Source organism: Scyliorhinus canicula, chromosome 15, assembly GCF_902713615.1.
Source record: "Scyliorhinus canicula chromosome 15, sScyCan1.1, whole genome shotgun sequence".
NCBI lineage: Eukaryota > Metazoa > Chordata > Chondrichthyes > Carcharhiniformes > Scyliorhinidae > Scyliorhinus > Scyliorhinus canicula.
The window spans coordinates 3,892,666-3,905,905 of record NC_052160.1 but is presented as its reverse complement, the minus strand read 5'-3'; the positions used below and the strand labels follow the sequence as shown (position 1 = coordinate 3,905,905).

The window sequence follows — 13,240 nt, the reverse complement described above, 5'->3', positions numbered from 1 at the left end:
ATAATTTTTCCTCAGATTTTTAAAATCGCTCCACAAGAAATAGGCGTCAGGAATTACGGCCTGTCTGCTCTGTTAGTGGCTTCTGTAGATTAACTCTCATAAAGCATCCACACCACCTTCAGCAAGTAACCGCTGTAATCCCACCTCTACAATCCAAATAGGACTGCTTGCCCATTGATAATAAGGAACACCACCCCCACTTTGGTGTGTCTGAGATAGTGGGGGTAGGGCTGGAGAGGCGAGAAGATGATTCACATAAGAGTGACTGTTGAGAGGGAATACTAATACCTGCTCTCTGAAAGAACCTCCTCCAGTTCGAGCAATGATGTGGGCAAGTGATGGGATAAGTAAGAACTGGAAAACCATATTATCATTAAGAATGCATTAGACAATTACACTTGAGCATTGTATGTATGGTAAAATGATGTAACTATTTTCAGCTCTGGCTTTTTGCAGTGTTCCATCCAAGTAAGATGACTGAATGTAATGTTAACTCTGTGATAATTCGCTGCATTTTTCCCACACTGCTCCGTGCTGGGACACTTCATTTCATATACACAATCTCCATTGGAGGTTCCAGAGGATGCAACCTGACTTCAGGTTGTTTAACCTATACAGAGTTGTGGGTTTAAGCCCCAGTATAGAGCTATAGCACGAAATCTATGCTGACACTACAGTGCACCAATTGATCACAAAGAATGTGATAAAATAATGATATGACAGGGTAGAGTCAGCATGGATTTATGAAAGGGAAATCATATCTGACAAACCTTTTGGGAGTTTTTTTGAGGATGTTACCTCCACATAATTTGTGGATGTTGTGTATTTGGATTTTCAGGATGTTTTTGATAAGGTCCCACACAGGAGATTGGTAAACAGAATTAGAGCACATATACTGCTGTGGATTGAGAATTGGTTAACAAACAGGAACCAGAGAGTAGGAATAAGTAGATCATTCTCAGGATGCCAAGCTGTGACTAGTGTGGGACCACAAGGATTAGTGCGTGGGCCACAGACGTTAACAATCTATATAAATGGATGTGGGGACCGAATGTCATATTTCCAAATTGGCTTATGACACAAAACGTGGTGGGAATGTAAGCTATGAGAAGGTTGAAAGAAGGCTTGAAGTGGATTTGGACAGGCAAAGTGAGTAGGCAAGAACATTACAAAAAATCATTGTTAGGATATGAGGCTCGGCCAGCATTTATTGCCCGTCCCTAATTGCCCTTGAGAAGGTGGTGGTGAGCTGCCTTCTTGAACCGCTGCAGTCCATGTGGCGCAGGGTAGGTACACTCCCTGTGCTGTTAGGGAGGGAGTACCAGGAGCTTGACCCAGCGACAGTGAAGGAACGGCCGACATATTTCCAACTCAGGATGGTGAGTGGCGAATAAGGAGGCAAAAGCCAGTGATAGTCCCAAAGACAGATAAATTCAGATTCCAGCAAAGGAGGACCAAAAAGATAATAATGAGAGAGAAAATAAACTACGAGAGCAAACTAGTGAGGAATATAATAATAATCGCTTATTGTCATGAGTAGGCTTCAATGAAGTTACTGAGAAAAGCCCCTAGTCGCCACATTCCGGCGCCTGTTCTGGGAGGCTGGTACGGGAATTGAACCTGCGCTGCTGCCTCGTTCTGCATTACAAGACAGCTGTTTAGCCCACTGTGCTAAACCAGCCCCTATAAAAGCTGACAATAAGAATTTCTTCAAATACATAAAAAGGAAGAGAGAGGTTGAAGTGAACATAGACCCTTAGCAAATGAATCTGTGAGATAGTTATGGGGAACAAGGAAATGGCAAAGGAATTAAACAGATATTTTGCATCAGTCTTTATGGCGGAAGATACTTTGAACATCGCATTAATGCTAAAGAGTTCGGGGAAGGAATTAAATACCATCACTAGAGAAGTAACATTAGACAGACTAATGGGACTAAAGGCAGATAAACCCCGTTTTCCTGATGGTTTGTATCCTAGGATCCTAACAGAAGAAGCTACAGAGATAGTAGATGCATTGATTTTGTTTTGATTGATTGTCACATGTACCAAAGTACAGTGAAAAGTATTTTTCTGCACAGTACACAGTACGTACATAGTAGACAAAAGAATAAACAACAGAGAACATTGATTGACAAATGATACATCGACAAACAGTGATTGGTTACAGTGCAGAACAGGGAGCCAAACAAAGCAAATACATAGAACATAGAACATACAGTGCAGAAGGAAGCCATTCCGCCCATCGAGTCTGCACCGACCCACTTAAGCCCTCGCTTCCACCCTATCCACTTAACCCAATAAATCCTCCTCACCTTTTTTGGCACGAAGGGCAATTCATCATGGCCAATCCACCTAACCTGTACATCTTTGGACAGTGGGAGGAAACCGGAGCACCCGGAAGAAACCCATATAGACACGGGGAGAAAGTGCAGACTCTGCACAGACAGTGACCCAGCAGGGAACCAAACCTGGGACCCTGGCACTGTGATGCCACAGTGCTAACCATTATGCTACCGTGCTGCCCAATCAAGAGCAACATAGGGCATTGTGAATAGTGTTTTTACAGGGAACAGATCAGTCTGAGGGGGTGTGGTTGAGGAGTCTGGTAGCTGTGGGGAAGAAGCTGTTCCTATGTCTGGATGTGCGGGCCTTCAGACTTCTGTACCTTCTGCCTGATGGAAGGGTCTGGAAGAAGGCAAAGCCTGGGTGGGAGGGGTCTCTGATAATGCTGTCTGCCTTCCTGAGGCAGCGGGAGGTGTAGACAGAATCAATGTGGGGGTGGCAAGCTTGTGTGATGCGTTGGGCTGAGTTCACCACACTCTGCAGTTTCTTGAGATCTTGGGCCGAGCAGTTGCCATACCAGGCTGTGATGCAGCCGGATAGGATGCTCTCTATGGCACAGTTGCCATACCAGGCTGTGGGGCAGCCGGATAGGTTGCTGTCTATGGCACAGTTGCCATACCAGGCTGTGGGGCAGCTGGATAGGATGCTCTCTATGGCACAGTTGCCATACGAAGCTGTGATGCAGCTGGATAGGTTGCTGTCTATGGCACATCTGTAGAAGTTTGTGAGAGTCAATGCAGACATGCCAAATTTCTTTAGCTTGCGTAGGATAATTGGAGTTCAGTGTCATTAAACAGGGATTTGAAAGAGGGACCAGTGTCTCTCTCCAAAATATCAGCTGTTCCTCAGATTGATGGTCACATCTTGTTCAGTGGGTTCCTCCTGTGGCCCAGTGGTCACAACTGGTAATCTCCAAACCAATACTCTGGAATCCCACCAAATGGTCAAATGGGAATTCAATTAAAAATCAACCTGGGCAAGGAAAGGTTGTTATCATCAAAGATCTTTGTGCGATCCAGCGATGAGAATGATTTGAACAGAATACAGCAAAATGTTCTTTTTATGGCCGAAATAATTATAACGGGACTGAAACGAGGCAGCTTTGAAGAAGGACACCATCCATTTTCATTTTGGGCCAAATTCTATTTCTCCGCTGCCTTTTGGGGTGATGTATTTTATTTGAATGTCGCCCAGCTTCACCAGTGCTTTCTTACTGTCATTGCATTCCTCACTGCACTGTCTCTCTCTTCCAGATTAAAGCACATTACTTCTAACGGAAATCCTGCCGGGAGGGAACTTTGCTTTTGTTTCTGTGGGATCAGTTCTCTGCTGCCAAGCTGGGAATTTTGACCTTATCCTGAGCGAACTCTGACCTTCCCTACAGTGCAACCCCATTCTGTGCTTCTCCATGGCCAGTGGCCTCACCCATCCTTCAGAAATCCTCTGCCACTTTTCACTGGGTTGTGTGGGAGGATTTAAGCACAGAACCACAGAATTTACAGTGCAGGAGGCCATTCAGCCCATCAATTCTGCACTGACCCCACTGAAGCCCACACCTCCACCCTATCCCCGTAATCCAGTAACCCCACTTAACCCTTTTGGACACTAAGGGGAATTTATCGCGGCCAATTTACCAAACCAGCACATCTTTGGACTGTGGGAGGAATCCGGAGCACCCGGAGGAAATCCACGCAGGCACGGGGAGAACGTGTTGACTCCACACAGACAGCGACCCAAGCTGGGAATCGAACCTGGGACCCTGGTGCTGTGAAGCAATTGTGCTAACCACTATGCTACCGTGCTACTGCTGCAACTCCTGACCTTGTGCTCAAGTCAAAAAGCAAGATTGAGAGTGGCCTCTCCGGTCTCTTCAACGAGCGTAAAATTCCACACCTGTGATTGCTGAAGCCAATCTGGTGCTACTGTTTGTTAACCAGCTGGCCCTACCAGCAAAATAGCTTAATAGTAACTGCAAGGAGCACTAAACCATAAAATCTTTCTCTTACTTTTCCTACAGAGCCACTCAACTGAGGGAAAGATGCTCGTTCCCTGTTCTGAGAGCTGAAATACCTGTGCTGAGATCATCAGCGGTCTGGAGCCTGTGAATATTCCAACGAACACTGCCCCACCTGCACCTGCTCCCTTGGGGTAGCAGGTAGCATGTGGAGGCCTGACTGAGAGGGTGGGGGGGGGGGGGGGGGGGGGGGGGGGGGGGGGGGGGGGGGGGGGGGGGCGCACACACCCAAAGGGGGAGGAGTGGGAGTACTTTCAGCAGAGTCTCATTTCTGTGTGTCCTTTCTCTATTTTCCCTCTCATGATCTACCTAAACCTCCCCACAAGCTGGAGAGCGCTTTGCTGCCTAGGAGTGAGGTCAGGAATAGTCAACTGGGTTTTCGGCATCTTATTTAATGTATAGACACCATGGGTGAGGGACAGCATACACTCAGTGCTCCATGTGGGTGGACTTTCGTGCAAAGGTCTGAGACATCATGAGACTCATATACAAATGGACTCCTCCAATCTCTCTCCTGTCGTGCGTATAAGTGTAAAGTCGCCATCATCCCAGATGGCCATTGGCTGCTTTCCCCTTTGAGGGGGAGAGCTGACTGGTGGGGATTTAACCTGAGGGTCACCACACCTCAGGAGAGTGGCAGGGTGAAGAAGGCGAATAACCATAGCCGGTACAGGGATTGAACCCGCACTGCTGGCCTCGCTCTGCATCACAAACCAGTTATCTAGCCAACTGAGCGAACCCCGCCCCCACAGTCGCGCACACTAGCCCCCAGAAAGAGTAACCGAACCTCACCTTTTCTGCTGCTGCTCCAGAATAGCCTTCTTCATCAATAATGCCAATGACTGAGGTGCAGAATTGATGTTCAGCTCAGCAGAGCTTGGAGGATCCTGATACCCCCAATCCCTCAAACTCATGGGACGTCCTGCCCCATGTATCCAAAGGTCTGTATCCAACTGCTGAGACTTGCCCCTGTGAGTAGACAGATTGAGGGGTGGCTATGCTGACGCCTTCTATGAAGATGTTACAGAGTGTAATTTTGAGTACAGAGTGTTCTCACAAGCCTTTATTATTATTATTCTCCTCTGTAATTGTTTTACTGGTATCTGTTGGGAGTTCTGAGCACGTGCGAGCTTTGTGTGGGCTTTTTCTGTCTGTAAGAGGGTGACCTGTAAACAAGATCTGTTTTCATAGAATTTACAGTGCAGAAGGAGGCCATTCGGCCCATCGAGTCTGCACCGGCTCTTGGAAAGAGCACCCTACCCAGGCCCACATCTCCACCCTATCCCCATAACCCAGTAATCCCACCCAACACTAAGGGCAATTTTGGACACTAAGGGCAATTTATCATGGCCAATCCACCTAACCTGCACATCTTTGGACTGTGGGAGGAAATCGGAGCACCCGGAGGAAACCCACACACTCACGGGGAGAATGTGCAGACTCCGCACAGACAGTGACCCAATGCGGAATTGAACCTTGGACCCTGGAGCTGTGAAGAAATTGTGCTAACCACAATGCTACTGTGCTGCCCAAACTAGAGCTCCTGTTTTCATAGTTATTACTGTTGCCACTGTTCCGCAGAGTTACTGCTATTGTTAAACTTTGTTATTTATTTATATAAAAAAGCTTCTTCTTTTAAACAGCGCATTGAACTCCCTCCTTTGTTATTTCAAGTTATCACAGAAAATATCTTTCACTGAGGCACTTCCTCCACCCAATCCTTGCAATCTTTCTTCCATTTCACTTCCCACCTCTGTCATATGGCGAGCCACAAGGCTCACCATACAGGAAATGTGAATGAAAGAAGAGGTCACAATACCACGCTTACACGGTGAGACTTTTAGAGAGAAGGTTGTCGCTCAGTAACATGACCCCGTGCTGCCTCACTCTGATGCAGAACCTGAGGATACACTGCTGGGGTAACCCTCGTTCTCTCTTATTTTATTGTTGTAAAATAATAAGGATATTAAAATTACCAATGGAATGAAATAATCTCAGTTTGGCCATTGTTTTAGTAGCTTCTATTGATGTGGAATGAGTTGTTTAAAGTTTTGACAGCACCACTTTGACAATCAGAACACTGGTATGTTTCATGGTCTTATCAGCATAAGCTTCTTTACAACTTAAATTACTCCAATTACCCAGCTGTTTCTACACTAAGCTAAAACTCTGCTGAATAATTCAACCCTAAGTCTAAGTGATGGCCTCTCTTTGTCTCTGTCATTTTTCAACACAACACATGAATGACTAGCTGCCTTTTTCTCCTCGCCTCGAACACTGACCTCCCTCTGTAATGACACAGTGCTTCCTTACGTCTCAGACAGTAACCTTTTCAAAACGATCACTTCTGTCATGAAATATTAATGAGAAGACGATGAATAATAAATGCCTCCTAACACAGTCTGTTTGTTTGAATTACGCCGTTGAATTCTTGAAGAGTAAATGTCGTACACATGTCAGTGGATGAAAGGTAGACCCCACTGGTTACGTTCAATGCAGATGTAGGTGGAAATTCAATTATTTTTTTTACATTTAGAGTACCCAATTCATTTTTCCAATTACGGGGCAATTTAGCGTGGCCAATCCACCTAGCCTGCACATCTTTGGGTTGTGGGGGCGAAACCCACGCAAACACGGGGAGAATGTGCAAACTCCACACAGACAGTGACCCAGGGCCAGGATTGAACCTGGGACCTCGGCGCCGTGAGGCAGCAGTGCTAACCCACTGCGCTGCCGTGTTGCCCTATAAATTCAATTATTTAAGCAGCCTCACCGTTGAATGGAGATTTTGGGGAAGATGTTTCACTCCTTTTCTTCATGTTAGTGAAAAGACAAAGGGGCATTGAGCATACAGTGAGCGATACACTCTCACATGCTACCATGGGTGGGGTGCTGTGAGTTTGCAACAATGGTTTGTGTACAAACTTTCTTAATAAGTTGTTCAAAAAGCCAATCATTACAAACAAAACAATTACAAATGGACACACAAACACTTCCCCATCTTTAACAAGCAACTGTAGAAAGGATTACAAAGAAATTGCAGCGGGAGAATTAACCGTACAACTTTTGTCCTTCCCATGTGTGGCGACTCTCTGTGAATTCTGTATAACAGCAGTATATATTTTCAACAGGACATTTAGGGTGTGGGGGGAGCACATTTGTGTATTGTTTGGATTTGGATTTGTTTATTGTCACGTGTACCGAGGTACAGTGAAAAGTATTGTTCTGCGAGCAGCTCAAGCAGATCATTTAGTACATGGGAAGAAAAGGAAATAAAAGAAAATACATAATAGGGCAACACAAGAGCTTGGATTCTCCCTCAACCGGCGGGGCGGCCGTACCAGCGGCAAAGAGCGGCGTGAACCACTCCGGCATCGCGCAGCCCGGACGTTGCGGAATCCTCCACACTTCCGGGGCCTAGGCCGGCGCTGGAGTGGTTGACGCCATGCCAACCGGCACCGAAGGGCCTCTGCCGGCTGGCACGAGTAGCCCCTGCACACCCCTGAGGACTCTCCAAGCCACCCTCAGAGCCAGGTTCCGCCGGTATGGACCTTGTCTAATCTACGCCGACGGGACTGGCCGGAAACGGGCGGCCGCTTCTCCCATCGGGGCCCGGAGAATCGCCGGAGGGGCCACTGCCAACGGCCCCCGACTGGTGCGACGTGATCCCCGCCAAAAAACCTGTGCCGGGGAATTCTGCGACGGAGCGCCGGGGCGGGTTTCATGCCCCCCCCCCCCCCCCCCCCCCCCCCCGGTGCTTCTCCGACCCGGCGGAGGGGGAGGCGGAGAATCCCGCCCAAGATATATGTTCTGTATGCGGTTAACACACTTCAGACTTAGAGATTCTTTGTGGTTACAAATGCGGATATAAAGTTTTCTCTTGGTTCTCTTGGCAATGTAGATCTGATATAACGAAAGAGAGATTGTCACTTTGAATAAAACCTTGCCGATAGGATTCACAGCTCAATGTGATGTTTCTGCTGCTGCTAAAAGAGGCCCCATTTTCATTTTGCCACTGGCACAATTCTTTCTAACAACCTCATAACGCACAACAACTGCAGAAAAGTAATCTGATTTTCCAAATGTTGCTTTTATGAACTTCAGCCTTTTCTCTTGAGATCCATTTAATGACAGATAGTTTTGTTTGTCTGGTCTTATACTTACCGAGGTAATCGACAACAACCTCTTTTTTTGGTCGCTTTGAAACGCTTGGATGAAAAGCTGGAGGACCAGCAGCAATTTATTGGTAATATATCGCATCTTGTTCCCTGTAAGTTTCCAGTTTGACATTTGGGGCTATTCTGTGCTATTTGGAGTGCAGGATTGTTGTTCACCAGACTCATTTGGGCAAATCTAATGTTTCTCAGTGAAGTCTGCCCAGTGTTATGGTTGTGTTTTTCCTGTTGACTTTTCACCATGTGTAGCCTTTAGGGTCTGTGAAACAAGTGAACTATTCTCCATGCCCAGAATCTCGTTTCCCCACTCTCGCCAGATTTTGTGCTCCCGCCGCTATTCTCGCTGTCGGCGAGTGCGGGGACAAAATTAATTCAGTGGTGGAAGATGTTTGCAGAAGACACATGCATGGATGATAATGATTCAATAGTTTCTCTATTTCATCTCGCCTGACAGCGTCGATGTCAGAGCACCTTTCCAATGTGCCATGCAGACAGACGTGAACATTTTCAACAGGCTGCATGAAAGATTCAGCAAATTGATAACGTGACACCCTGTAAGGAACAAACAATATCCTAGCCATTGGCAAGATTGCATTTCTAAAGCCCTTCACAAACAGCAAAAGGGTAACAAACAGCTGCTGCTCTCCTGATTCCCCCGCCCTTAGAACCATAGGATTCCCTCAGTGCAGAAGGGGATACATGAGAAATCATGGAATCATCGAAGCCCTTCAGTGCAGAAGGAGGCTATGTGGCTCATCGAGTCTACACCAAACCTCTGAAAGAGCACCCTATCTAGGCCCAATCCCCTGCCCTACCCCATAACCCTATCTAACCTGCTCATTTTTGGACACTAAGGGACAATTGAGCATGGCCAGTCCACCTAACCTACATATCTTTGGAGTGTGGGGGGAGGCCGGAGCACCTGGAGGAAACGTAGATCGGGAGAAAGTGCAAGCTCCACACGGGCAGTCAGCCAAGGTCAGAATTGAACCCGTTTCCCTGGCGCTGTGAGGCAGCAGTGCTAACCACTGTGCCACTGTGTACAGGGACAGGTTGTGTTGAGAAAGCGGGGTGGCTGCAGAATGACTTGGACAGGCTAGGAGAGTGGGCAAAGAAATGGCAGGTGGATAACATTGTAGAAAAGTGTGAGGTTATGCACTTTGGTAAGAGGAATAGAGGCATAGACTATTTTCTAAATGGGGAAAGGCTTTGGAAAGCAGAAGCACAAAGGGACTTAGGAGTCCTAGTTCAGGATTCTCTTAAGGTTAACGTGTAGGTTCAGTCAGCAGTTAGGAAGGCAAATGCAATGTTAGAATTCATGTCGAGAGGGCTAGAATACAAGACGAAGGATGTACTTCTGCGGCTGTATAAGGCTCTGATCAGACCCCATTTGGAGTATTGTGAACAGTTTTGGGCCCCGTATCTAAGGAAGGATGTACTGGCCTTGGAAAGGGTCCAGAGGTGGTTCACAAGAATGATCCTGGGAATGAACAGTTTGTCATATCGGGAGTAGTTGACAAGCCTGTACTCAATAGAGTTCAGAAGGGTGAGAGGGGATCTTATTGAAACTTACAAGATACTATGAGGCCTGGATAGAGTGGACGTGGAGAGGATGTTTCCACTTATAGGAAAAACTAGTACCAGAGGACACCATCTCAGACTAAAGGGTCGATCCTTTAAAACAGAGATGAGGAGGAATTTCTTCAGCCAGAGGATGGTGAATCTGTGGAACTCTTTGCCGCAGGAGGCTGTGGAGGCCAAATCATTGAGTGTCTTTAAGACAGAGATAGATAGGTTCTTGATTAATAAGGGGATCAGGGGTTATGGGGAGAAGGCAGGAGAATGGGGATGAGAAACATATCAGCCATGATTGAATGGCAGAGCAGACTCGATGGGCCGAATAGCCTAATTCTGCTCCTGTATCTTATAATTAGATTTTTGCCAACGTTCAGGAAAACACGTTACTTTATCTGTTCCAGATGGACGGAAAACATAATTGTGCTTTACAAAAAAAGACAACCAAGATTGTGACAATGTTCTCACCAGCCGATTGCTAGATCCTCCCAACAAACATCAAACCCATGGTGACAGAATGAAGTGAGCACTGGCAGAATATTATTAAAAGTGTATTTTTCCGGTTAAGAAACAGAACAGGTGATTATCTTTTATTGTCCGTTTTGCAGGTTGTCAAACAATCACCCTGCTGAATCTCTCAGCCATGGTTATTCTGCAGTTTTAATTTCCAATGGATGGATGGTCACTTCCCGCAGCAACCCGTGATGAAAAATCAGAATTCACATCACAACCACCAACAAATTGGCTACAGTTTTGGGAATGTGCTCCTCAACCTCGAGCGTGCTCTCCCCAAATATCTTTTGAGACTGTCTTAAGAGTTCAGCTGTGGTGCTTCACTACTCATCTTGAATTCCTCTGAGTCGTGGCTCTGATGGAGTCTGGTATCAATCGCACTGTGATAAACAATACCGAGATGACAGATTTATGGCTTAAATGAAATTGTGTTCCATAAACTGTGAAACAAAGACTCATAACTCACCTCAGCTCCGTACATTTTAGCCAGAGTTATGTTTCATGCTCTGATCTACACGGGATCGTTTTTGCTGATGGCCTCATGCGTGACATCAATCACAGCCCTTGTTGTGCAATGCTTAAAAAAAAAGGAGTCACATAAAATCTTGGTACACAAACCATGCATTCATTTGTCTGCTATCATGACGCATAGAATCGTTCCACAGACCAGTTTCAATCTCCATTGATTACAGCTAAATGATTCTTGAAGACTCTGCAGACACACTTATGTTATAATAAAAACAGGTTTCATGATAAGTCACATCGAATATTTCCACCTTCAGCGATTTGCCAGAGAATTCCATAAACTTGCAGAAATATTTTTGATTGAACAAAGATTCCATTTGATAATCAGACGCTCTCTTATTCCACATCAGGTTTTTCCCGGGATATGATTCTTTACCTGTTGCTGGGCGTAAAAATTCCAAAGAGAAGCCGCGGAGTGTATGTGGATGTAGATTGCATGAAGGCTGGCGTGTTGGTCTGAAAGCTGCACACGCTGGTGCACACAGCACATTTGCAAAGAGAAATTGAGGCTCCGAAGATGGATGTTGAAACAAATTGTGCCACAATTTCAGCAAATTGTCAATTAATAATCATTATAAAACATCATTGTGTAGGTTAATCTAGTCACATATAAGGTGTCAAGGATTATCGTCAGCTAGTTTGACATTTTGGACACCCAGCATTAGAAAGGATACAGACTGACGATGCTTCCTGTTAATTGAATCTAAACAGATATTAATCCACAGAAAAAAATTCAAGTGAACATTGCTGATGGATTTTAAAAAGAATGGCAGCATATGGTACTGGTCCGTTGTGAAGACTTAGTCTTCACAAGCTGTTCTGGTTTAGTGCCTGGAAGGATCACAACGTTAACGGGAATATTCACTGAGTCAAGGATCTGGAATCGAATTTCAGCGACATATTTAAGAATGGCTTTTAGTCATTTTTTATGGCCCAGCAGAGTCTCAGGCACAACAGACTTCACCTTGATCAACCTCTTCGTTCCAGGTTGCATTAAGAACACTGGTTAGCACTGTTGTCTAACAGCGACAGGGTCCCAGGTTCGATTCCCGGCTTGGGTCACTGTCTGTGCTGAATCTGCACATTCTCCCCGTGTCTGCGTGGGTTTCCTCCGGGTTCTCCGGTTTCCTCCCACAGGTCCCGAAAGACGTGCTGTTTGGTGAATTGGACATTCTGAATTCTCCCTCTGTGTACCCGAACAGGCGCCGGAGTGTGGCGCCTATGGGCTTTTCACAGTAACTTCATTGCAGTGTTAATGTAAGCCTACTTGTGACACTAAAGATTATTATTATTATAAGATTATTATTATAAAGAGGCCACCAGCTCGCCCACGTTGGGAGGGACATTGTAGTCTCGGGAATAACCTGTGGATCATAATCCAGGCTGTGTATCCAGTGTGTCACTATTTCTCAAATATTCCCTTTGTACAGAACTGCTTTCTTAATAATTGTATTTCATTCAAGAAACACGTTGGCAGTCTGAAGATTCAATTAGGTGACATTGAATGTGAATTATATTAAAATTACAGTGCACCGTTCCTTCGTTACAGGCACAGAAGAACGTATCATCATTTAAGGTTACAGCACAGGGGCAGGCTATTCAGCCTATCATATCCATGCTAGCTCTGTGCATTTGAAGGATGACTGAGGTGTAAACAAGTTGCTGCATCCTTCGGAATTACACCCTAGTCTGTGTCATCGATTTCTGGATATGAGAGCTCGAGAAACAAAATGAAGGAGGTAAAAAAATACGACAGCACCTAACGGGGAAAGAATAGTTGATTCTGAACACGCTAGAACATTCCTCTGCATCTTTTCATTCATTGTTAAGCAATGGGCCATGCCCTACCTACCTCCCTGACTGACAGCTCATATCTGACCTGTCCCAGGTTCCGAGGAAGGGAACTCAAATGTCTCCAACAGAGATTTAATGCTAAAAGAATTGATTGAGTTGTGAAGCAATATATTTCATAGCTTCACCTCTACATCTGTAAATGTGTCAAAAATCATCAGCTGTGTCATTGGGATAGTTGACTGTTCTTTCCACGATTGTGGATTGATTACTGTTCTTAGATAGGAACACTGGAGCCAATA

At 45.6% G+C, this 13,240-nt stretch overlaps 1 long non-coding RNA gene across 1 annotated transcript in view; it reads left to right on the top strand.

The window, feature by feature from the left end:
- Positions 1-12,191, top strand: part of LOC119979064 — a 111,029-nt gene extending 98,838 nt beyond the window's left edge. The window contains exons 2-3 of the long non-coding RNA XR_005463631.1: positions 10,514-10,631; positions 10,718-12,191. This is a non-coding gene — a long non-coding RNA (uncharacterized LOC119979064). The remainder of the gene's footprint in view (positions 1-10,513; positions 10,632-10,717) is intronic.
- Positions 12,192-13,240: the final 1,049 nt, after the last annotated feature.